The sequence below is a fragment of the Urocitellus parryii genome, chromosome 1 (genome assembly GCF_045843805.1).
Source record: "Urocitellus parryii isolate mUroPar1 chromosome 1, mUroPar1.hap1, whole genome shotgun sequence".
Lineage (NCBI taxonomy): Eukaryota > Metazoa > Chordata > Mammalia > Rodentia > Sciuridae > Urocitellus > Urocitellus parryii.
The window spans coordinates 166,476,658-166,502,019 of NC_135531.1; the positions used below are offsets into that span (position 1 = coordinate 166,476,658).

General features: G+C 49.0%; 1 pseudogene; it reads left to right on the forward strand.

Annotated features, from left to right (window-relative positions):
• The first annotated feature begins 17,340 nt into the window (after positions 1-17,340).
• On the forward strand, positions 17,341-18,292 carry LOC144257257 (olfactory receptor 2G3-like; annotated as a pseudogene).
• The last annotated feature ends 7,070 nt before the right edge of the window (positions 18,293-25,362 follow it).

Consider the following 25,362-nt stretch of genomic DNA (forward strand, 5'->3'; position numbering starts at 1 on the left):
GAGAATACTACCAGCAGAGTAGATCACTTAGAAGAGAGAACATCAGACAATGAAGACAAAGTATTTCAACTGGAAAAGAACATAGACAGCTCAGCAAGACTGCTAAGAAACCATGAGCAGAACATCCAAGAATTATGGGACAATATCAAAAGACCAAATTTAAGAGTCATTGGGATACAGGAAGGCACAGAGCTCCATACCAAAGGAATAAACAGTCTATTCAGTGAAATAATACAAGAAAACTTCCCAGACTTGAAGAATGAGACAGAATCCCAAATCCTAGAAGCCTACAGGACGCCAAATGTGCAAAATCATAAGAGATCCACACCTAGACACATTATAATGAAGATGTCCAACATACAGAATAAGGAGAGAATTTTAAAAGCTGCAAGAGAAAGAAAGCAGATTACATTTAGGGGTAAACCAATCAGGATAACAGCTGATCTCTCAACACAGACTCTGAAAGCTAGAAGATCCTGGAATAACATATTTCAAACACTGAAAGAAAATGGGTTCCAACCAAGAATCGTGTATCCGACGAAATTAAGCTTCAGGATAGAAGATGAAATTAAAACCTTCCACGATAAACAAAAATTAAAAGAATTCATAGCTAGAAAACCGTCTCTTCAAAAAATCCTTGGCAAAACATTACAGGAAGAGGAAATGGAAAATAACATTGAAAACCAACAATGGGAGGTAGGACAGTAAAGGGGGGAAAGTAGTCAAAGTGGATAATAAATCAGGTTTAGTAACATCAATAAACAAATATGGCTAGAAGAACAAACCAGATCTCAATAATTACTCTAAATGTTAATGGCTTAAATTCACCAATCAAGAGACACAGGCTAGTAGAATGGATCACAAAACAAGACCCAACAATATGCTGCCTACAGGAGACGCATCTGATAGGAAAAGATATTCATAGACTGAAGGTGAAAGGTTGGGAAAAATCATACCACTCATATGGACTGAGGAAACAAGCAGGAGTGGCCATACTCATATCTAATAAAATAGATTTCAAGCCAAAGTTAATCAAAAGGGATAAAGAAGGACACTTCATACTGCTCAAGGGAACCATACACCAACAAGACATAACAATCATAAATATATATGCCCCAAATAATGGTGCAGCTTTGTTCATCAAGCAAACTCTTCTCAAGTTCAAGAGTCTAATAGACCACCATACAATAATCATGGGAGACTTCAACACACCTCTCTCACCACTGGACAGATCTTCCAAACAAAAGTTAAATAAGGAAACTATAGAACTCAATAACACAATTAACAACCTAGACCTAATTGACATATATAGACTATACCACCCAACATCAAGTAGTTACACTTTTTTCTCAGCAGCTCATGGAACCTTCTCAAAAATAGACCATATATTATGTCACAGGGCAACTCTTAGACAATATAAAGGGGTAGAGATAATACCATGCATCTTATCTGACCACAATGGAATGAAACTGAAAATCAATGATAAAGGAAGGAAGGAAAAATCAAGCATCACTTGGAGAATGAACAATAGGTTGCTGAATGATCAATGGGTTTTAGAAGACATCAAGGAGGGAATTAAAAACTTCCTAGAGTTAAATGAAAACACGGACACAACATATCAGAATCTATGGGACACATTGAAAGCAGTTCTAAGAGTAAAATTCATTGCTTGGAGTTCATTCCTCAAAAAAAGAAAAAACCAACAAATAAATTATCTCATACTTCATCTCAAAATCCTAGAAAAAGAAGAGCAAAACAACAGCAAAAGAAGTAGAAGGCAGGAAGATGGCGGTGGGGAGTGAGTGAGCCGCTCTGTGCTCCACGCCACCGCCACCGCAGCGTATGTTGCTGCTTCTTAAAAGAAGAAGTAAAGACCATTAAAGGAGATCTGTCGACAAGGATTCAGCACCGTGTCAAGAAAAGGGCCTAGATGGAGTGAATCCGCCACGACTTCAGCGTGAGCAGTAAGGCTGCAGCCCCCGAGCTGCCGGGCTCCCTGGGCCCCTTCTCATTCCCCTCTCCACCTCGCTTCTCCCCCGCCATCTCTCCTCCCACGCTCACTCCCTAAATCTAGATCTCAATCTCTTTCCCCCACCCCACCTGCTCTCGCGCGTGCCCAGTACCAGGCCCGCGCGGGCCCCGAGGCGCTGCCTCCCCTCCCCCAGCCCGCACCCCCTCCACTGGGGTCCCGAAGGCCACAGCTTGGCCTCTGCTGCCGTCGCCGCCGCCACCGCCGCTGCAGCCACCGCCGCTGCCGACACCGCTTTCCGCGGAGCACCTTAGAACAGACTCTTAACCGCGAGAGTGAGCTGCCGAGTGAAATGGAACAGCTGATAAGATGAGTGACAATTTAAAATCTAAATGATCCAACATGGCGGCGGACGCGGAGAGATCAAGTCTCTAACCCCTTCAGCTGCGCGGGCATAGGGAGAAGTAAACTGTCAAAATACTGTTCACTCAGGACCACTAGGCACGGTTGAGCTGAAGTGGACCCCGGGCGAACAGTCTAGCCTTCTCAGAACACACCGAGCCCGAATTGGCTGCATTCTAGCTCCGGTTCGCCTGCTTTATGTGACTCAGCACTAATGATCCCACTGAAATAACTAGTTGGCCCACCTGAACTCAAAGAGGTAAAAGCCAACTGAGCACCACAGCCAGACCCAGGGAATCAGGAGTGACGCAGGACTAGCGGCGCAGGACTCCCAGCTATCGCTATCACCAGTGCTGACAACAGGTCCCTTGCACCAGCTATCAGGGGAGTTGCTGCTACCTGAGGGCAAACAAATTCGCTGGGGGCCCTCAGCCCCAAGCCCTACAAACTTAGGGTCTGAGGGAGGCAAACAGAAATGGTGTGCCCAGGCACCCATGAAAACAGGGCTCCCAGGAGCAGCAGACCTGGCGTGTAGTCAGTATTGTGGTGAGTGTCACAGGTGAGAGGGGCCTGACTTGAGGAACCACAAGAGAAGGCCCTAGGCACTCAGGATTGGAGACCCGCACAGTCTGGGAAGAAGAGCTGAGGCACAGTGATTGGTTCCACCTATCAAGAAGAGAAGCCCGGCCCAGTGGGCATAGCTCCACCAACTGGAAGAGAAGTTAATCGAGCTATATGACTGCATGTATTATTATTATTTTTTTTAATGATTATTATTAGTATTTTTTTATTTTTTATTTTTTATTTTATTTTCACTTTTTGTTGTTGATGTAGTTGTTGCTCTTTAACGTTCTTATTAATGCTTTCAATTTTTTTAAATACTTTTTATCTTATTAATATTACTATTATTTTTTAAACTTTAATTTCCATTTTTTTACTATCATTATAAAATTTTTTCTTTTTTTTTGGTTTTAAATTTTTATTTTTTTCGTTTCTTCTCTCTTTCTTTTCACTTTTTTTTTCTTTTGTCTTCTCACTTCTTTTCAATTTTCCTATTCCCCCTTCCTTGAACTCTACCTGCCTACACTCATTCTCTTTAGTGACTTCTTCCCTCCCCTTCTAATATCTCTCCTCCCCAGTGCCTGCAAGCTAGGCAAACCTGCAACCCACGGGCGGGTCAGGTCCAGCAACCTGCCGAGTGACAGAACAGCTACACGTGTCTGCAGGGAACGCGGACAGGACCCACAAGTAGGACAGGGCCTGTGGCTTGCTGAGGGGCGGAACCGACCCCTCCCCCAGTGCCTGCAAGCTAGGCGATACTTCGACCCATCGGGAGGTTAGGCCCAGCAACCTGCAGAGTGACAGAGGTGCTCCTCGTGCCTGCTGGGTAGGCTGACCTTTGACCGACCAGCAGAGCAGACCTAGGGCCTGCCAGCGTGGTAGACGGATCACACCAATTGGAGGAGGATCACAGCCACTACCTGCCCTGCAAGGGTGATTTTTCAACTATACAAGAGCAATATAAATAAATAGAGAGAAAATTTCAAAACACAACAGTTTCACCAAGCAGAAAGAAACGCCAGCAGTATGAAAAGACAAGGAAAGAAAGGATCACAGGCAATGCAGGTCAACTCAACTTTAGAAGAGGTAATAGGTGCAACAGATGGAATGTCAGATAGAGAGGTCAGGATATACATGCTTCAGATGATTTGGAGTCTCAAGGAAGACATGAGACAGCAAAATCAGATAATGAAAGATCACATCGACAAACAAATCCAGGAAGTAAAAGATCAATTTCACAGGGAGATAGAGGTAATAAAAAACAAACAAATAGAAATCCTAGAAATGCAGGAAACAATAAACCAACTCAAAAATTCAATTGAGAATACTACCAGCAGAGTAGATCACTTAGAAGAGAGAACATCAGACAATGAAGACAAAGTATTTCAACTGGAAAAGAACATAGACAGCTCAGCAAGTCTGCTAAGAAATCATGAACAGAACATCCAAGAGTTATGGGACAATATCAAAAGACCAAATTTAAGAGTCATTGGGATACAGGAAGGCACAGAGCTCCAAACCAAAGGAATAAAAAGTCTATTCAGTGAAATAATACAAGAAAACTTCCCAGACTTGAAGAATGAGACAGAATCCCAAATCCTAGAAGCCTACAGGACGCCAAATGTGCAAAATCATAAGAGATCCACACCTAGACACATTATAATGAAGATGTCCAACATACAGAATAAGGAGAGAATTTTAAAAGCTGCAAGAGAAAGAAAGCAGATTACATTTAGGGGTAAACCAATCAGGATAACAGCTGATCTCTCAACACAGACTCTGAAAGCTAGAAGATCCTGGAATAACATATTTCAAACACTGAAAGAAAATGGGTTCCAACCAAGAATCGTGTATCCGGCGAAATTAAGCTTCAGGATAGAAGATGAAATTAAAACCTTCCACGATAAACAAAAATTAAAAGAATTCGCAGCTAGAAAACCATCTCTTCAAAAAATCCTTGGCAAAACATTACAGGAAGAGGAAATGGAAAATAACATTGAAAACCAACTATGGGAGGTAGGACAGTAAAGGGGGGAAAGTAGTCAAAGAGGATAACAAATCAGGTTTAGTAACATTAGTAAACAAATATGGCTAGAAGAACAAACCATATCTCAATAATAACCCTAAATGTTAATGGCTTAAACTCACCAATTAAGAGACACAGGCTAGTAGAATGGATCACAAAACAAGACCCAACAATATGCTGCCTACAGGAGACGCATCTGATAGGAAAAGATATTCATAGACTGAAGGTGAAAGGTTGGGAAAAATCATACCACTCATATGGACTGAGGAAACAAGCAGGAGTGGCCATACTCATATCTAATAAAATAGATTTCAAGCCAAAGTTAATCAAAAGGGATAAAGAAGGACACTTCATACTGCTCAAGGGAACCATACACCAACAAGACATAACAATCATAAATATATATGCCCCAAATAATGGTGCAGCTTTGTTCATCAAGCAAACTCTTCTCAAGTTCAAGAGTCTAATAGACCACCATACAATAATCATGGGAGACTTCAACTCACCACTCTCACCACTCGACAGATCTACCAAACAAAAGTTAAATAAGGAAACTATAGAACTCAACAACACAATTAACAACCTAGACTTAATTGACATATATAGACTATACCACCCAACATCAAGTAGTTACACTTTTTTCTCAGCAGCACATGGATCCTTCTCAAAAATAGATCATATATTATGTCACAGGGAAACTCTTAGTCAATATAAAGGTGTAGAGATAATACCATGCATCTTATCTGATCACAATGGAATGAAACTGAAAATCAACGATAAAAGAAGGAAGGAAAAATCATGCATCACTTGGAGAATGAACAATAGGTTACTGAATGATCAATGGGTTTTAGAAGACATCAAGGAGGAAATTAAAAACTTCCTAGAGTTAAATGAAAACACGGACACAACATATCGGAATCTATGGGACACATTGAAAGCAGTTCTAAGAGGAAAATTCATTGCTTGGAGTTCATTCCTCAAAAAAAGAAAAAACCAACAAATAAATGATCTCATACTTCATCTCAAAAGCCTAGAAAAAGAAGAGCAAAACAACAGCAAAAGAAGTAGAAGGCAAGAAATAATTAAAATCAGAGCTGAAATTAATGAAATTGAAACAAAAGAAACAATTGAAAAAATTGACAAAACTAAAAGTTGGTTCTTTGAAAAAATAAATAAAATCGACAGACCCTTAGCCATGCTAACGAAGAGAAGAAGAGAGAGAACCCAAATTACTAGCATACGGGATGAAAAAGGCAATATCACAACAGACACTTCAGAAATACAGAAGATAATCAGAAATTATTTTGAATCATTATACTCCAATAAAATAGAAGATAGTGAAGGCATCGATAAATTCCTTAAGTCTTATGATCTGCCCAGATTGAGTCAGGAGGATATAGACAACCTAAACAGACCAATAACAATAGAAGAAATAGAAGAAACCATCAAAAGATTACCAACTAAGAAAAGCCCAGGACCGGATGGGTATACAGCAGAGTTTTACAAAACCTTTAAAGAGGAACTAACACCAATACTTTTCAAGCTATTTCAGGAAATAGAAAAAGAGGGAGAACTTCCAAATTCATTCTACGAGGCCAACATCACCCTGATTCCGAAACCAGACAAAGACACTTCAAAGAAAGAAAACTACAGACCAATATCCCTAATGAACCTTGACGCAAAAATCCTCAATAAAATTCTGGCGAATCGGATTCAAATACATATCAAAAAAATTATACACCATGATCAAGTAGGATTCATCCCTGGGATGCAAGGCTGGTTCAATATACGGAAATCAATAAATGTTATTCACCACATCAATAGACTTAAAAATAAGAACCATATGATTATCTCGATAGATGCAGAAAAAGCATTCGACAAAGTACAGCATCCCTTTATGTTCAAAACTCTAGAAAAATTAGGGATAACTGGATCATACCTCAACATTGTAAAAGCAATCTATGATAAGCCACAGGCCAGCATCATTCTGAATGGAGAAAAATTGAAGGCATTCCCTCTAAGATCTGGTACAAGACAGGGATGCCCTCTCTCACCACTTCTGTTCAACATAGTCCTCGAAACACTGGCCAGAGCAATTAGACAGACGAAAGAAATTAAAGGCATAAAAATAGGAAAAGAAGAACTTAAATTATCACTATTTGCAGATGATATGATTCTATACCTAGCAGACCCAAAGGGGTCCACAAAGAAGCTATTAGAGCTAATAAATGAATTCAGCAAAGTGGCAGGATATAAGATCAACACGCATAAATCAAAGGCATTCCTGTATATCAGCGACAAACACTCTGAAACGGAAATGAGGACAAGTACTCCATTCACAATATCCCCAAAAAAAATAAAATACTTGGGAATCAACCTAACAAAAGAGGTGAAAGATTTATACAATGAAAATTACAGATCCCTAAAGAAAGATATAGAAGAAGACCTTAGAAGATGGAAAAATATACCCTGCTCATGGATAGGCAGAACTAACATCATCAAAATGGCAATATTACCCAAAGTTCTCTATAAGTTCAATGCAATGCCAATCAAAATCCCAACAGCACTTCTTGTAGAAATAGATAAAAGAATCATGAAATTCATATGGAATAATAAAAGACCCAGAATAGCAAAAACAATACTAAGCAGGAAGTGTGAATCAGGCGGCATAGCGATTCCAGACTTCAAACTATACTACAGAGCAATAGTAACAAAAACAGCATGGTACTGGTACCAAAACAGGCGGGTGGACCAATGGTACAGAATAGAGGACACAGTAACCAATCCACAAAACTACAACTATCTTATATTTGATAAAGGGGCTAAAAGCATGCAATGGAGGAAGGATAGCATCTTCAACAAATGGTGCTGGGAAAACTGGAAATCCATTTGCATCAAAATGAATCTGAATCCCTATCTCTCGCCATTTACAAAAGTTAACTCAAAATGGATCAAGGAGCTTGATATTAAATCAGAGACACGGTATCTGATAGAAGAAAAAATTGGTTATGATCTACATGCTGTGGGATCGGGCTCCAAATTCCTCAATAGGACACCCATAGCGCAAGAGTTAACAACTAGAATCAACAAATGGGACTTACTCAAACTAAAAAGTTTTTTCTCAGCAAAAGATACAATAAGAGAGATAAACAGGGATCGTACATCCTGGGAACAAATCTTTACTCCACACACTTCAGATAGAGCCCTAATAACCAGAATATACAAAGAACTCAAAAAATTAGACAATAAGATAACAAATAACCCAATCAATAAATGGGCCAAGGACCTGAACAGACACTTCTCAGAGGAGGACATACAATCAATCAATAAATACATGAAAAAATGCTCACCATCGCTAGCATTCAGAGAAATGCAAATCAAAACCACCCTAAGATACCATCTCACTCCAGTAAGATTGGCAGCCATTAGGAAGTCAAACAACAATAAGTGCTGGAGAAGATGCGGGGAAAAGGGCACTCTTGTTCATTGCTGGTGGGACTGCAAACTGGTGCAGCCAATTTGGAAAGCAGTATAGAGATTTCTTGGAAAGCTGGGAATGGAACCACCATTTGACCCAGCTATTCCCCTTCTTGGTCTATTCCCTAAAGACCTAATAAGAGCATGCTACAGGGACACTGCTACATCGATGTTCATAGCAGCTCAATTCACGATAGCAAGACTGTGGAATCAGCCTAGATGCCCTTCAATAGATGAATGGATAAAAAAAAATGTGGCATTTATACACTATGGAGTATTACTCTGCATTAAAAAATGACAAAATCATAGAATTTGGAGGGAAATGGATGGCATTAGAGCAGATTATGCTAAGTGAAGCTAGTCAATCTTTAAAAAACAAATACCAAATGACTCCTTTGATATAAGGGGAGTCAACAAGGACAGGGTAGGGACGAAGAGCTTGAGAAGAAGATTTACATTAAACAGGGATGAGAGGTGGGAGGGAAAGGGAGTGAGAAGGGGAATCGCATGGAAATGGAAGGCGATCCCCAGGGTTATACAAAATGACATATAAGAGGAAAGGAGGGGTAAGACAAGATAATACAAATGGAAGAAATGATTTACAGTAGAAGGGGTAGAGAGAGAAAAGGGGAGGGGAGGGGAGGGGAGGGGGGATAATAGAAAATAGGACAGACAGCAGAATACATCAGACACTAGAAAGGCAATATGTCAATCAATGGAAGGGTAACTGATGTGATTCAGCAATCTGTATACCCGGTAAAATTGGGAGTTCATAACCCACTTGAACCAAACCGTGTAATATGATGTATTAAGAACTATGTAATATTTTGAAAGACCAATAATAAAAAAAAAAGATAAAACAGAGAGAGTTGCTGGGGGTGTTGCTTAGTGGTTAAGCACCTCTGGGTTCAATCAACTTAGCAAGGCCCTCAGAAACTCAATGAGAACCTGTCTCTAATAAAATACAAAAAAAAAAAAAAAGAAAGAAAGAAAAGGAAAAAAAAGAAAGAAACAAAAAGGGAATGGGGATATGGCTCAATGTTTAAGCACCCCTGGGTTGAATACCTGATAACAAAATAATAAAAAAATTTTTTTTAAAAAAACTTGTCTCAAACTCTAGAAGGTAGAGACTAATTTTCCACCTGATGAACCAGCACTGGTCTTCATAACATGCTGGACAGAATGCAGTGGAAGACAATCTCCACCTTCCAGACCAGGTTGTAGAAAGCTGGTAGTTTCCAGGTAGTTACTCTGTCTTTAGGGCCTCAGACATGAGGAAACTCAGTAGTTCTAAGGCTGCCAGATAGGGAGGCACCCAGGGTGAACCTGTGGGGTCACCATAAATGTCCTCGGACACTTGAAGAATTGAGAAGTGTGCATCCAGGAGAATACTATCCAGACTTTGGAAGGGAGTCCATGCTGCCATCGTCGAGGATGAATCCCCAGCAGGTGAAGTGAGTGGAACAGACAGGTGATGTCGCCTGCAGAACCTACAGCAGCCCGGCCCTGGCTCACCCCTTCCTCATTCTACCACAGGAGGAAACAGCAAAGAGCAGGCCACACCGATGGCGGGCAGCCTGCTGGCCCCGTATCATGGGCCTCCTGGAGTCCAGAGCCATGGGAAATAAACTTCTGATCTTTACTACATAAGTAAATAACTGGAAATCAAACTTACACAAGCAGAAAATAGAGACTGTGGGCCTGGAGAGATGTTGGTCAGAGGCTACACGGCTTCAGATAGGCTCTCAAGAGCCCCGTGGTCCTGGTAGCGACTCCAGAAAACAACACTGTGTTGTTACCCAGGGGCTCTGATGCCAAACCAACTAAGTATGTCAGGTGAGCTTGATTTAGCCATTCCACCATGTATACATATTTTAAAAACTCACCATGTGTGCCATAGATATGTTCAATTTTTATTTGACAACTTTAGCTTAATTTGAAATTTTAAAATGTGGTAGTCGTCGGGAAAGCCCACTTCACTTAAGGTAACCAAAGACGGCTTCTCAGATGGGGGTCATTGGCATGAATTGAAAAGTTGAGGAAGGTCCAGGCTTGTGAGGAAGAGGGAGGAGAACTTGACGATTGTGAAGAACAAGGTCCAAAGCCAAAGAAAGGCCTAGTGTCCACAGCAGCCACAGATAGAGGAAGCCACAACCACAGGCCACAGGTCAGAGCAAGCCAGGACTCAGAGGTGGCAGCCATCCTGGAAGAGCTCCCAGGGGCAGTGCTGAGGTCCTGCTGCTCCCTGAGGAGGCCCTGCCATAGGTCTGGCTGTGGGAGACCTACGCTGTGGGATGCTGAGTTCAGCACCTCTGAACACCCCAGAAGGGGACAGCTGCACTGTGGTGATTCTGTTCAATGGCGACTTCTCTTTTTTTGTGTGTCCTACTTCATGAGTTGTACTTTCCTGAGGGAAGTACATGCTGAGTCACTTAGTGGCCCTGAGTACCTCCCATCCTACAGGGATCTCTGCCATCTCTACATAGCTGCACCTGACCCAGGCCCATGCTGAGTGGTGGGGGCAGAAAGGCCTCTCATGAGTCAAAACCATGTCACCTTTCAAGACGGGAGATCAGGGATGTTCCTCCATGTGCACTGAGGCCCAGTGGTGACACTGTGACAGTGCTCTCCGTGCTGGGCTTGCACTGGTTCACCAGGAGCCCCCATGGCAAGTACAGCCCTCACAGTCAACAAGGCCTTCACAGACCAAGCCAGGCAGTGTCTGCTCTCCCAGGGACTCTGAAGGGTGACAGCCACACTGGGAGCCCAGGAGTGAGTGTGGTGGCCAGTGTGAGGGAAGCACAGCTCCAGCTAAGGCCCGGCACAGCCTGTTTCACCAGAGGCCCAGATGCCCCAGAGACTGTGGCTGGCCTATAGGCCAGGGCTGCCTCAGAGGACACGGCTGCCCTGAAGGTGTGGCTTCACCAGAGGCTGTGGCTGCTCCAGAGTCCATGGCTGTCCCAGAGGCTGAGACTGCTCCAGAGTCCATGGCTGCCCTGGAGTCTGTGGCTTCACCAGAGGCCATTATTGCCCTTGGACTAGAATGCCCATGGTACGGGGCAGAAGTGCTGGGTTCTCTCTGGAGCCACAAGCTGCTTCACCAGTCATGAACAAAGACACCTGTCCTCAGTCACCTTACCCTGGACACGCCCAGCTCATCTCATGCAGAAGCCATGCCGGGCCCAGGAAGTACTAGGGTGGGAGCCTCTGGGGACTTGGAGTGGCTCCCTGTGCTGGACACAGCTCCCTCTGCCTGCTCTGGTAGGGAGCCACACAGGGACACGAGGTGGCCACAGACTGCTGAGCCCCTGGGGTGAGAGCTTTGCTGTGTGAAGAGACTTCCTTCACTTTCAGCCATGCACCCCAGGGGAGGACTATTCTCAGAATAATGAGTGAGACATGACTCCCCCTGGATGCACCTTCCTGCAAACTTGGCCCTTGAACTAATTATCTGCTTGCCCGTGGCTCATACCCCAGAGGAGCCAGACACCAACCCTCAGGAGGCTCAGTGGAACAACAAATTCTCTCTCTTGGCTAAATTCTAGAGTCACCACCACAGGATCCCAGATCCTCTGAAGAGTCACACATCTCCTGAGCAAGGGCTCTGTGTCTAGGGCGGGCTGTCACTCTGCTCAACTCCTGCTTCTCCCCCTCCAGGTAGGGGGGTCAGGGCCAGGCTGGGCATGAGAGCAGCCCCCCTCCTTTCTCCTGGTGGATCCACACCCCTGCAGGACTCTCACCCAGGACGGGCGGCCGAGGCAAGCAAGGGGACGGAAAAGCCTTCCTAGGCTCTATCTTCCCTCTCAGCACAGCAGCTTGCAGACCCAAGAAAAAATCAGGACTGAAAGGAGGCATGCATCTATGGAAGCTGCTGACAGAGGAAAAGACAGTAGCCTAGACTCCTGAGAGCAGACAAAAGCACAAAGAGCCCACGTGGACCCCATGCAAGCCCAGAGCAGTGGACCAGTGTCACACAGCAGGAGGCAGGCAGGATGCTCAATCTGATTCCAACCAAGTGTGAAACGTCGGGTGGCAAAGAAGCCACATGAAACGTGGAAGAAATGCCATCTGCAAGTGAGCTGTGGAGGAGCCAGCAACCCCCTACAGGAGGCCACCTGGGCAAGAGCTGAGGGACTCCCGCTGCCACTGTGGAGGAGAGAAGGTGCTCTAGTGAGAAGGGCTCCAACGTGCAGGAAGGCAGGAGAAACTTCCAGACAGGGGACGGACATGCTACCTGCCTGGCCTGCTGCCTACACGTGGCCTGGGTGTGTCAGTCATCACAGAGCAGCACAGCAACATGCGACATTTTATAGTGACGATGAACATTAGGACAGCTTCTGGGGAGCTTACCCAGCATCTACTCCAGCAGTGGTGGGAGACAGAACGGCTCTGTGATGGAAGGACACACTGAGCATGGGCGCCACAAACAGCAGGGCTGGGCGGTCTGACCAGGAGAGGGGCTGTGTTGGGCATGATGGGAGCAGCCTCCCCTGGTACACAGGGGGGGAAGGAGGACCCCGGCTGGACCTATGCCCCCTGTGTGTGCTCAGAGCCAACAGCAAGGGGAGGTTGGTGGGACAGGAAACGGAGAGAGGCCACATCAGAGGTGGGCTTGGTGCCACGAGTGGGTGCGCACAGGGTCCCTGTGCCCTTTAAAGAGATGCAGGGCAGACTGAGCACAGCCTGGCGTGAGGAAGGGATCCGCGCTGCTCCACAGCAGGATCTCCTGGGAGGGATAAAAGGCCAGCACCACGGCAGCAGGGATCCAGAGAGCGTTGGCCGTTCCCGTTTTTCAAGAACCTTCCTTCTGCTGGTCCCCAAAGCTGGTGGCCCAACTTGACCCAGTGGTTGCCCACAGTGTCATGGCACAAGGATAATTCCTTAAAAAAATCACATTTGTCTTTCTCTGCCTGGCTTACACCACTTAAAATGGTGGTCCCAGGCTTGTCCATTGCCGCTGGAGGAAGGATTGGCCTCTTGCTGGGAAAGGAGCTTGCCACTGTGCACAGTCCTCAGCCTCCCACCCTCCTGCTGATGGACACAGTGGCCGTCAAGCTTGGGTGCAGCTTCAGAAGCTCCCCTGGCTGATGTCCTCCTGGGCTGTGGTCCCCTAACTGGCTGCTAGTCACCCAGCCACTGTGTCTTAACTTTGTGAGGAAACTCCATGCCGCTCTCCATAACGCCTGTGCTAACTTCCCTGCCCACCACTGAGCAGAGGGTACCTGTCCTCCACACTCTGGCCACCTTAAGGGTTGCTTTTGTAGTAGACATTCGGACAGAGAGGGAAGAGACATGTGCTGATCCTCACATACAGATCGTAAAAGAGCTGACCTTGGAGGAGAGGGCAGGATGGTGGCTGCAGTGCTGCCGGCCATGGGGGGACACTGGAAGACTGTGGACAGGAGTCATGGATGACAGCCGTGGCAGAGGGAAGGCTGAGAGATCTGCACTGGGCTGTTTAGTCATGACAGAGGAGTGGACACTAAGCACCCTCTGCACCAGGAGGAGGCCAGCAGGTGGAACCCACATCTCCATCAGCCACTCTTCCCCACTCCACCCGCTCCGTGCTCCTCAGAACCCCACGCGGCACCTGAGCAGTACCAACGAATGTGTCCATCAACCAGAAACTAACAGAAATATAGGATACTTACTTATCCAAAATTGACCATGCTAAAGTTTGGTTTAGCTTGGTTTGGATACTGTAAGGAAGAATTCCTTTCAGGAGCGGAAGTGTACCTGCCCAGCTGAACGGCCAGGGCTTCCGTGCGACAGGGGAGCACGAGAACTGGGACCAGGCACTGACCTTGCCCTGTCCACACTGGGTGCTCTGTGCTGCTGTGGTTTCCCTGGCTTGCTGTGCAGTCATTACATATTAAAGGAAAGTCGTGTGGAGAGTAAAGAAGTCACTTCAGCAGGCCTCCTCCTGCCAGGCCACCCGCAGCACACTGAGTCTGCACACCCTGAGGGAGGCATGCCATCTGCTTTCCAGGGCAGGAAAGCAGAGCCCCAGGCTGGGGCTCCCTGTCCCACACCCTAGGGTCCCTGTGTCAGGCTGGCCCCACTGGATCCAGATGTGGACTCTGCGCATCAGCACTGTGCTCCTCAGCCACACAGAGGTCCCACCATGCACAGCACCACCCCAGCCAGCCCAAAACCTGCTGCCCCTGTAGTGGGCAGATTAGAACTCACACCCACCTGCTGCAACCAGCACTCTCTGGATGCCTGCACATAGCTGATGGACGGCTGTCCACTGTGTCTCCAGCCTGTGTCACCGGGAAGTGAGCACACAGCCCCAAGATTCTGTTTCCTCTTCTTCTAACACCACATGTGACCTTGGCCCTTCGACCTGGTGATGCACTTCCTAACTTTCTTGATGCACAGTGCCCACTCCTAGCGGCTGCACCTTGGTGAGGACATGCTGATCTAGAATCTGCACTTCTGAGCAGAGGGCAGAGGACTAGGATCAGGGCACAAGTGCAAAATGGTACAGAGGTGTGTGAGCAGATCCACAGCCAGTTCTGAGAGGGAAAGGACAGTCCCGAGGGAAGAGCTCACCAGAGGGACTGGGGGCAGCTCTGAGCACATGCCGGGCAGTGTCCCCCTGGGGAGAGAAGACAGAGGAACGTCTGGAGAGAAGACAGGAGCACGAGGTCTCGCCCCCACCCCGAGAGAGTCCCCGAGCCAGGCAGGAGGAGGGCATGGAGAAAACCTGAGAAGGAGAGGACCCCAGGCCCTACACAGAGGGCAGTGCCAAGCAGCCCCAGGAGGTGACAGCCCCCAGAGGATGAGCACAGGATGTCACCAGAGGCACATGGGTCATACACGGAGATCCAAGCCAAGGCAGGAAATGAGAGCAGACAGAGGGAAGTGACTGGTCCATGCAGGGGACCCTGGAAGCCTCTCCTCATGAGTGCAGCAGAGCAGTTGGAGGAGCAGGAGGCTCAGAGTGCAGAGAGAAGGAAGGGACATCAAGGACACTGGTCCTGCAGGGGCAGGAGGCTCAGAGTGCAGAGAGAAGGAAGGGACATCAAGGACACTGGTCCTGCAGGGGCAGGAGGCTCAGAGTGCAGAGAGAAGGAAGAGGCGTCAAGGACGCTGGACCTACAAGGGCCCCCAGGTCACAAGGCCCCCAGGAACAGACAACAGCGAAGTAGAAAGTGAGCTCGCTGTAACTAGGGATTCCCCACACACCACCAGCCACACCTCCGGGCACAGTAACACCTGGATGTGGAGGCTTACTTCTGACCATTGCCCAGCTGCCACTGAGGAAAGGACACAGTCTTCTCAGAGGCTCTGAAGAGATGACATTCTTCTCCTCCCACAACATAGCTGTACCTAGACATGAATACCAGGCGAAGACAGCACAGACACCAAATCAGGCCCTGCAGCACCACTGACACAGCACCTCAGCCACTGCTAGAAGCCAAGCGCAACAGGCCCACAGCCTGGACACCGAGGTCAGGCAGGCAGGCCACCAGGACACAGCGTGCTCCAGTGCACGAAGGCCAGCCAAGTTGGTATTTGAAGAGAAGAGGAAGCAGAAAAAATTATGTGAGGTTTTCTAATTTGATGCATTTGACAAAATTCAACTTTCTTTTAATGAAAAAAATCAAAAAGTAGGAATAGAAACTATGTCAACTTAATAAAACACACACATAAAACCCACGGTAAACCTGAAATGATAGAATAAACAGTGCCCTGAAACTTAATGACCAGCCAGCTGGGCAGAAACTTGTCTCAAAACCCAGCAAAGGCGTCAAATACGCATTCTCCAAAGAAGAGGTGCAATGGCCAAACTGTGAGGGAGCAGACGCACACGTCACCACCAGGAAAGGACAGGGGACGCAGGTAAGGTTCAGCTCCACACCTATCAGGCAGCCAATCCATCCTGGGTCCAGCTTGTGGAGGATGTGCAGATCCAGTACCCGAGTCCACTGCAGTGGAAAGGCAGGGACATGGGAGCTTGCCAGACAGCCTCTTCCCCAGATTCCTCAGATCCCCTGACTCCCAGTTCAACATTGTCCTTGTTGACTGCACCCCAAAGGCTGAAGCAGGTCAGAGAGCACCCCACACCACACATTGAGCGGCTCTGTTCACAGCAGCAAAATCTGCCGGCGACCTCTGGGTTAGCAGCAGGTAACACACCAGCAAGTTTGTACATGTACTACGTGGCCTGAAGAGGTAGGACCTCGAAACCTGCACTGCAGTGTGCACTTCAGGGCATTGTGTAAGGAAAATGAGCTAATCGTGAAACTAAAAATATGGCATGATCATGTTAGCTGACGCAGTCAGAGCAGTCAGAATCACATGCAAGCAATGAAGCTGGGGGTTGCCGTGGGAGGCAAGAGGGTTGCACCACACAATGTGTATGCCTGAAACCACAGGACACACAGTAGGAACAGGTAAGGTGGAAAAATCTTATCTGTATTTACCATAATGAAACAGTGGGGCAAAAAGGAAAGGGAGAGAGGCTTGCTGTCAATGAGCTGCAGCTGTCTCCTCCCAGTGAAGGACACAGCACCAGGCAGCTGCAGGGTAGCTGGTCATCAGCCCTCCTCCTGAGCCAGGGCCCTCCCTGACTGCTAGGGAAGGATACAGCAGGCACTGTCCCCTGAGAGCCTTTCCTGGAAGAGATGTGCATGCCAAGTGCTGAATCCCCTTCCCCTCTGGACAGCAGCAAGGCTTTGGAATAGATTGAGAGACAAACTTAGTCATAGAGAAAAGAGTAGGAATAAAAAGAATAAGTGCACAGGTGAGGCCACGGGCTCAGCATGGACCTCCACATGAAGTCTGCCTTAGATGCAGCAGGTCTCCCTCCTGCAGTGTCACCAGCAAAGGCAGAGATTGACAGAGCAGACCCACACAGGGAGGGCTTCTCCAAAAACTAACGGTACCACCCACCACCATGGTGAAGGCCTCAGAGTGTTGCCATGGAGACACTGAAATGAAAACTCCCTGCTCATCTCACCTCTCTTGTCTGCAGCCAGTGGAGAGCCAGAGCCATGGGAGGAGAAAGCGTGAGCTCCCCAAAAGTATCATCCTGCTGGGCTTCTCAGGTACCAAGCTGGAGCGCCCCCTCTGCACAGAGATGCTGGTCTCCCGCATCCTCAAGCTCACAGGCAACAGCTCCACCATCTCTCTCTCCCTTCTGGAGCCCAGACTCCAGATGCCCACGTACCTCCTTCTGGGCAAGCTCTCTGTGCTGGACCTCTGTGTCACCTGCACCATCGTCCCACAAATGCTGGCCAACCTCTGGAGGACAAGAAGACGATTACCTCCGAGAGCTGCATCACGCAGTCCTACCTCTTCCACTGGACAAGCTGCAAGAAAGTGCCCTGCTGACGGTGATGGACTTTGACCTCTACATGGCAATCTGCCAGCCCCTCCAGTACCCACTCATCATGTGCCCGTGGGTGTGTGGGCAACTGGCTGCCGCAGTCTGGTCCAGCGGCCTGGCCAACTCTATGCTCCAAGCCACACTCAGCCTCCAGCTTCCCTTCTGTGGGCACCACAACCTGGACCACTTCTCCTGCGAGGTGCCGGCCCTGATCAAGCTAGCCTGTGTGACACCAGGGCAAACGACCTGGTCCTGACCTTGGGAGCCGTCCCTTTTGGCATAATGGCTCCATTGCTTGTGCTCATCTCCTGCACCTGCATTGCTAGGGCCCAGGGCAGCACAAGGCACTGGGCACCTACAGCGCCCACCTGCTGGTTGTCCTCATGCACTTTGGGCCAGGCATCCTCATATACCTCCAGCCCCCCACCAACAGCACCCAGGCCAAGTTCATGTCCCTCTTCTACTGTGTGGTCCCCCACTGCCCAACCCCCTGCTCTACACCCTGAGAACAAGGATGTGAAGGCAGTCTGGAGGGGGTTGCATCCCAGGGCTGGCTCAGGTCCTAAGGAGCGGTGGTCTCTGCCTGTCTCCTGGAACATTGGCTCCCACACACCATGGCACTGCCCAGGTGAGTCTCTGTGAACACAGAAGAAGGGCTCCCTTCCCCCTCGTCAACCACCCAGTGACGGGAAGACTCTTTAGACTCAAAAATCTCTAAGCACCATTGCGCCCACCTTGGCGCGGCCCAGCGCAGCTGTCCAGAGCCAGAAGGACCAGCATTGTCCCCACCCCCATGGAGTGGAAAGTACCACCTTGGAACCCTTTCCCACAATCATTCCCCTTGCCCAGGTGCCTTCCAACAAAGTTTGCTGACACCTCAAACATGAACCATTTATGGTGAAAACTTTCAAAGTCCTTTCTTTGAAATATACATCCCACATCATCATAACACACAATGCTAGCCTCCACAGTCGCCAACTGTATCACAGCACCGCAGAGCTGCCCGCTGCTGCCTACCTGTGATGACCCACCTTTCCCTATCCGTCCCCCCTTCCCTCCCACTCTGCTCATCCTGTCATCACAAACCACATTCCACTCCTGTAAGTTTAACCTGTTCAGATTCCACACAAGTGAGATCTGTGGTACTTGTCTTTCTGTTCCTGGCTTAATTTACTTATTAAAGATGCATGGCTTTCAAAAATCCACATATTATTCAGTATTCATGACACATTTTTTAAAAATGAGCAGTAGACATGATTCACTGCTATAGTGTTGATGTGAGGTATCCCTCCAAAAGCTCAAATATGAAAAAATGCAAGAATATTCAGAGGTGAAATGATTATCTTATAGGAGGTGTAACCTCACTAGTAGGTTGATCTACTTGAATGGATTAACTGGTGGTACCTGTAGGCAGGTTACCTCTCCTGTCTCTCAGCATCTCATGAGCTTCCTTTCCTAACAGACTTCTTCATCCCACACTTTATCAAACCTTTGCTTCATTAATGCCCTCACCATCCATCTTTGGTCATTTAGGGTGACCTCACCATGACAAAAGTCACTTTGTGTTCCTCAGTGAATGTGTGAGGAATATCCAGCACCTCTTTATAATTCTTGCCTGTGTAGGATCATCACGTGCCTCTGCCTACTTTGTCTGTTTTACTGGCAATTTTAAAGATCAGAGCCAGCCAGCCCCTTGCACGTGGATTAATATGAATCCTGCATTCCCATAACCCCTGTGGCACAGAGCCCTGGTGGGGCACAGATCTGACTGAAAGGCCGGTGCTCATGGTGCCCTGCAGGTGTGCTGCACACACGGCCTGTGCAGGGGGGCGGTGGGGACGCCAATTTTGGAAGACACCCACTCTTTGATCCTTCCTAACAACCTCGAAACAAGGAGTTTCCTTCTGCCTCTTTAGTCTCCACCATAATGTACTTTGAGAGTAGATCTTGTCCCCCACTAGATACAGCCTCTGCTTCTGGCAGCACCCTCCTCTTGCCACAGGCCTAAGCAGGAGGGTGTCTTTGTGCACAATTGGTTTAGTATTAGGAACAGAAAATTCTAGAGCAAGGCTTCCAACAGTCCTCTGTGAAATGCTGGATTTCAGGGGTGGGTTGGGGGCTGCAAGGTGAGGTGGGAGATACAGAAGTGCAGCAGCTCAGCACTGACCCGGAGGATTGTGTGCAGCGATGGTGCACTAGAGACCAAGGGTGTGGACTGCAAGGCTGCACTTTCCCGTGTCACGGGCAGGTATCTGTGTAGATGACCTGATCTCTGATAGACACATGGCACATACACATGTCAAACTGAGGGTGACTGCAGGCCCACTTGGCATCAGATGGTTTCTGGAGGACATCTCGCAGCAGCCCCATCCTCATACTTACTTCCCAGTGCTTCCCCAGATGCTCAAGGAGCTCTCCCTTCACCATATTTAGGCCACACTTCATGCACCTTCACCCCTAGTGGGGACTGCTCTGCTGCTGTCCCAGTGCAGGTTCCTGGCCTCCCAGGGAGGCATGTCTCAGCACAGCAGCAGGTGGAGACTGAGACCCACCTTCCACAGCAAGTGAGTGAGGCCCTGCAGTCTCCACAGAAACTCCTCTCGCAGCCTTCGGGCATCTCAGAATGAGTAGGACAGGACTGAAGCTGTCCGGCCTTGACCCTGAATGCTGGGAAAATGTCATCTGGAAGAAAAAGGGACATGGGCACAACTCCTGGCCATTGTGCCCCGAGTGTCTGGAATGTCCCCCAAAGCCAGATGGAAAGAGCAGGAGGCTGAAGAGGTGAGCAGTCATCCCTACAGTGCACACAGACATAAACCTCCAAGGATACCCTCTGCCTCACTCCCCGAGACCCTCCACACAGCCAGCCAGGGAAGAGCCCAGGCGTCCTCCACGGGTGAGCAAATGTGGACCTGGCGGTAAGGCCAACACAAGGACACACAGGGGACCCTCGGCCCTCAAGAGGGACACCATTCTGTTGTTCGAACACCCTGGGTGGCTTGTAGGGCCTGTGCTGAGCAATCAGCCAGACAGGAAGAAAAGCCCTGAGTGATCTCACTCTTGGGACCTGAAGAAAAGGAGAGCCAGGCACCAGCCACCAGGCCAGGCCCTGAGGAAGTGAGGAGGGACAGGGGAAAGGGCACGGGTGCAGGTGCCCAGGAGGAGCCACACCAGGGCCAGGGCTCTCCACGGGGCTATGCACAGGGCAGCCGGCAGTGACTGCAGTGCTCTTACCACGGGACAGTGGGTGGCTGAGACAATGGACATGCAGCTTGTTCTGCAGTGCAAACCATTGTATCACATACAAAAAATACAGCATCGCGTTATGACTCAAATACACATAATAAAATTTATCCTAAAATGGAATAAGCCTTCCTAAAGCCCTTCCCTTCACTGAGTTGAGCTAGAATGTTTTAATTTCATGCCCTATTGAACTTGAACCTTTTCTCCCCTTGTAACCAATGAAACAGGTAGCTGGGACTGTGTACAGTGATCAGAAGAGAAATCTCCACATGTACCTGTGGCAGTCACTGTTCTAAGAGCTTGGCCAACACCCTTGCGTCTCACCCTTGTAACAGATTCTGGAAGGCGGTCCTAGTACTTCTCATATCTGCAGATGACACAGTGAGACACAGAGAAAGGAGGTAATCTACCCAAAGACACACAGACAAAGAGTGGTCAACTCTGATTTGGCCACTGGGGTCTCAGGCTCCACAGGGCCAACACTGCTGGCTGCAGGCTGAATTTGCAGTCTCCCTCAAAATCCTGAAGAGTCAAATCCCACTGCTCACCACCAGCTTCTCTTCCAAGGCCCCAGCCCAACACAGGGCCTTGACTGGCAGCCAGCCCTTGACACCAATCAACAGACCTCAGGGACAGCCTCCTGCCAGGGAAGAACAGGCAACACTGGCTGTCTGGGGACAAGGAGCCCAGCCTCCCTCAGGAGTGGAGATAGCAAACCTGACTGAGGCATGCTCATGCAGCAGGGACCGGCACTTTGCCCCTGGATGCCACATCCTCAGGATTAACCTAGGAGCAAGGCTGGGCCACCTCGAGCCCACACCCACCTGCTGCCTCAGAGATTGCAGGAGGCCCAGCACCTCCAGAAAGCCTGCTGACAGGGAGCAGGTGCTGCTGAGGCTGAATCCCCTCTCCACTTGGACCGAGGGCCAGGTCAGTGAGAGCAAAGTCCAGGGCCTCCTCAGGGCATGGGCTGGATTGTCCTGAATGTGCAGGGCATTTCCAGTGATAGTCGCCTTGTGGGCCCCCAGACTGAGACCCCTTGGGCTGCAACAGAGCCTGCATCTTTGACCTCGTCCTCTAAAAATGCCAGGGAACCACGGGGTGCATGGCTGACCTTCAGCTCCAGACACACTTCCCTGCACAATGCACTAGAGGCTGGCAGGGTAACAGCATGGACACTCATATCCTGTCTCTGCTGGATGCCACCAGGGCCCGGGCCAGAGGGCAGGAAGACAGTGAAGTATGGTCATGTACCAGGCAGCTGATTCAACTCTGTGGACACCACCTGGATGGGGGGAGGCCACACGCAGCACATAGGGACCTGAGCCCTCCCCACAGCTTCATCCTGCTCCACCAGTGCCCTCACAAGGAAGGGGGACAGAGCAAGGAAGCGAGGGTATCCCCAGAAAAGCAGCTACAGGCTGGATCTCACGGCAAACCCAAGCAGCCCAGGGGCACAGTGAGGGAGCTGGGCTGGTCCCTGACTCAGGGAGGGCAGCAGGAACCTCCTGTGATGTCCCCGTCCCGCAGGACCAGGGCTCACCACAGCAGTGCTGACAGGTCTGCACAGAGCACTGCACAACAGCGGTAGGAACTGGCACACCACTGCAAGCCACCCGACACCTCTGGGGGAGGGCAACAGGAGCCACAAACTAACAGGGAACTGGCTGGGGCTGGGAGCCAGGTTGGAAGTGGGTTGACCCAGTCTACGGTGTCAGGAAGGCATGTGTAGGACACGGAAATGAGAGCTGGAGACACAGGTCCAGGAGGACTTGCCTGAGCAGGATTGAGTCAGGCTGGGAGACAGCTGTTCATCCAGCAAGAGAGGCTGTGCCTCGGCGGGATCTGTGGTCAGAGAGAAGGCAGAGAAGGCCAATGGGGTCAGAGGCTCCTCCTGCAGAGCTCCAAGTCAAAAGAGATGGACAGCCAGGCATCCCATGCAGGACACACAGGGCCAGGACTGACCAGTGTCCATCTGTGAGATCAAGAAACTGTGGGGGTGGTGTGAATGTTTGCCCAAATAGGGAACACGTGAGTGCAGGCACCCAGGTGCTGTGTCTGTGCACCCATGTGTGGTGTGTATGCATGTGACCATCCTGATTGTGTCTCTGTGTGGGCACCCAGGAGAGGTGTGAGTGTGTATGTGTGTGTGTGTGTGTGTGTGTGTGTGTGTGTGTGTGTATGCACACATGCCCAGGTAGGATATGCATGTGTCTGTGAGCTCAAATAAGGTATTGTGTGTGTGTGCGCCCAGGTAGGGGTGTGTCTGTGTGTGTATGCACACACGTTCCCAGGTCAGGTGTGTGAATGTTTGCGTGCCCCCCAGGAAGGGGTGGGGGGGCCAACTGAACCTCCTTTGTTAGAGTCATGCCAACCAAAACCACAAAGCACATCATCTCAGCCACTTAGAATGGCTATGATCAAAAAGGTAAGAAGTTCCTGCTGGGGAGGAATTGGATAAGGACCACCTCCCACCCTGCTGGTGGGGCATAAGTTCGTGAGGCCATGGTGGGGAAAAGCCCGGTCACTCAAAGAACTGAAAGAGATCTACCTTGGTCCAGCATGGCCCTGGGTGTGTGCCCAAAGGCAAGGAATCTTATGCAGGAGGCATCCCCATGTCCATCCAGTTCACTGTGCACAACTCCCAACAGCCAGGAGCCCAGGTGCCCATCGGCAAGGAATGAAGGAAACGCAAGAGGGTGTCCTTCAGCCACAAAGAATGAAATCCTGTTCAACTATGTACAGCCAGAGCAGTGAGAAGTTGTGCTCCATTTGTGTACAATGTGTCAAATGCATGCAACTGTCAGGAATAACTAATTAGAACAAATTTTAAAGTTTTAAAAAGAAGAAAAAAAACATCAAATTCCTGTTCATAGCAAAATGGGTGGAACTGGAGGGTGCTGTTAGGTGAAACCAGTCAGGCACAGAAGACTGACAATGTCCTCTCCCTGAGGCTGAAGAGTGGGCCTGAACAGAACACCCATTAGGAGGGGTGGGGAAGGAAGTGGGGAGTGTGGGAAAAGGGCGCTGGATGTCACCCGTGCGCCTCTGCAAGCATGGTACCCTCATCAGTGCTAATAAACACATGAAAATCCCCTCCTGGTTTGGGTGGCCCCCAACAGATACTGAGAGAGGGGCTGCCCCTGGCCAGAGCTGCCCAACCAGGGAGGACCCAGCAGGCCCATGCCCCACCCAGGGGAACACAGAGGCCCATTTGAGGCTCGGCTTCTCTCTCTGAGCTAGAAATTGCAGCACTGGAGCAGGCTGAGGAGGAAATGTGGAGTGCAGGGGAAGCCATTCTGATTCGCTCCAGCACAGCTTCCAAGGATGGAAGGAAAGAGGCACCTTGGAGCTCCAAGTGAGAAACAGAGAACAAGGCCTCTTGGAAGGAGATCAGTCCTGGGGAAGCACCTGCCCTGGACTGGCCAGGCACTGGCCCTGCAGTGGCCTGGTGCACAGACACAGCAGGCAGCAAACACAGCAGCCACAGCAGGAGGCCAGACCCTGGAGGGCAAAGCAGGGACTGGGCAAGGAGGGCAACACTGAGAAGGGGAAGCTCTACCTGTGGACAGAAGACCAGGGGAAAGGCAGAAATGCAGCCAGTCGAGACTTCTCAGATTTTCTTTATTGTACCGTTTTGACAAGAGACTTTACATAGAGAACTGAACCCAACACAGAGGTCGTTTTCTTCCCCAGTGTCTTGATTTCTCCTGTGAGCATGCTGGGGATAGAACTGGGGGCTCACAGAGACTAAGCCCTTGTGCTAACCGTGAGCTGTACCCCTTTACTCCCCCAAGTTTTTACCCTGTTCATGGTGACTTCAGAAAAGCCACTCTCCCGTCATAGAAATGTCATACGCTAGCTTTCTTTTCCATAACTGAAAATTAATCCTCCCTAAATTACCTACATAGAGGGTTTGACTTCTTTCCACTCTCAGCATGGAGCAATAGCAAGCCCATCATGAACTTGAAGGCACAGTGCTTGGGAGAGGATAGGAGTTGGGGACCAAAGGCCCTGAGTGGGAAAGCCCATGCATAGCACAGGGCAGCCCAGGTACCCCCAAACAGCAAGGTCCCCCAGAAGCCTCACTGCTTCCTTCCTGAGAGAGGACAGTAGACTGGCAAAGAAGTCACACGTAGAGTGCGAGCTCGGAGGCAGGCTGATCTTCCACTGAACACCTCCAGAGTTGGTCTTCACAGGTTCCTGTGCTCAACACTCTGTGCTTGGGGGCCTCTCATGGGTCATGACAAACCTAGAGCTGAAGTGACAGGTCTTGGCTGCTCCACTCCAGGTACCCATGCAGTCTGGCACTGCCAAAGCCAGTGATCTGTGGGAGGGGAGAGTGCT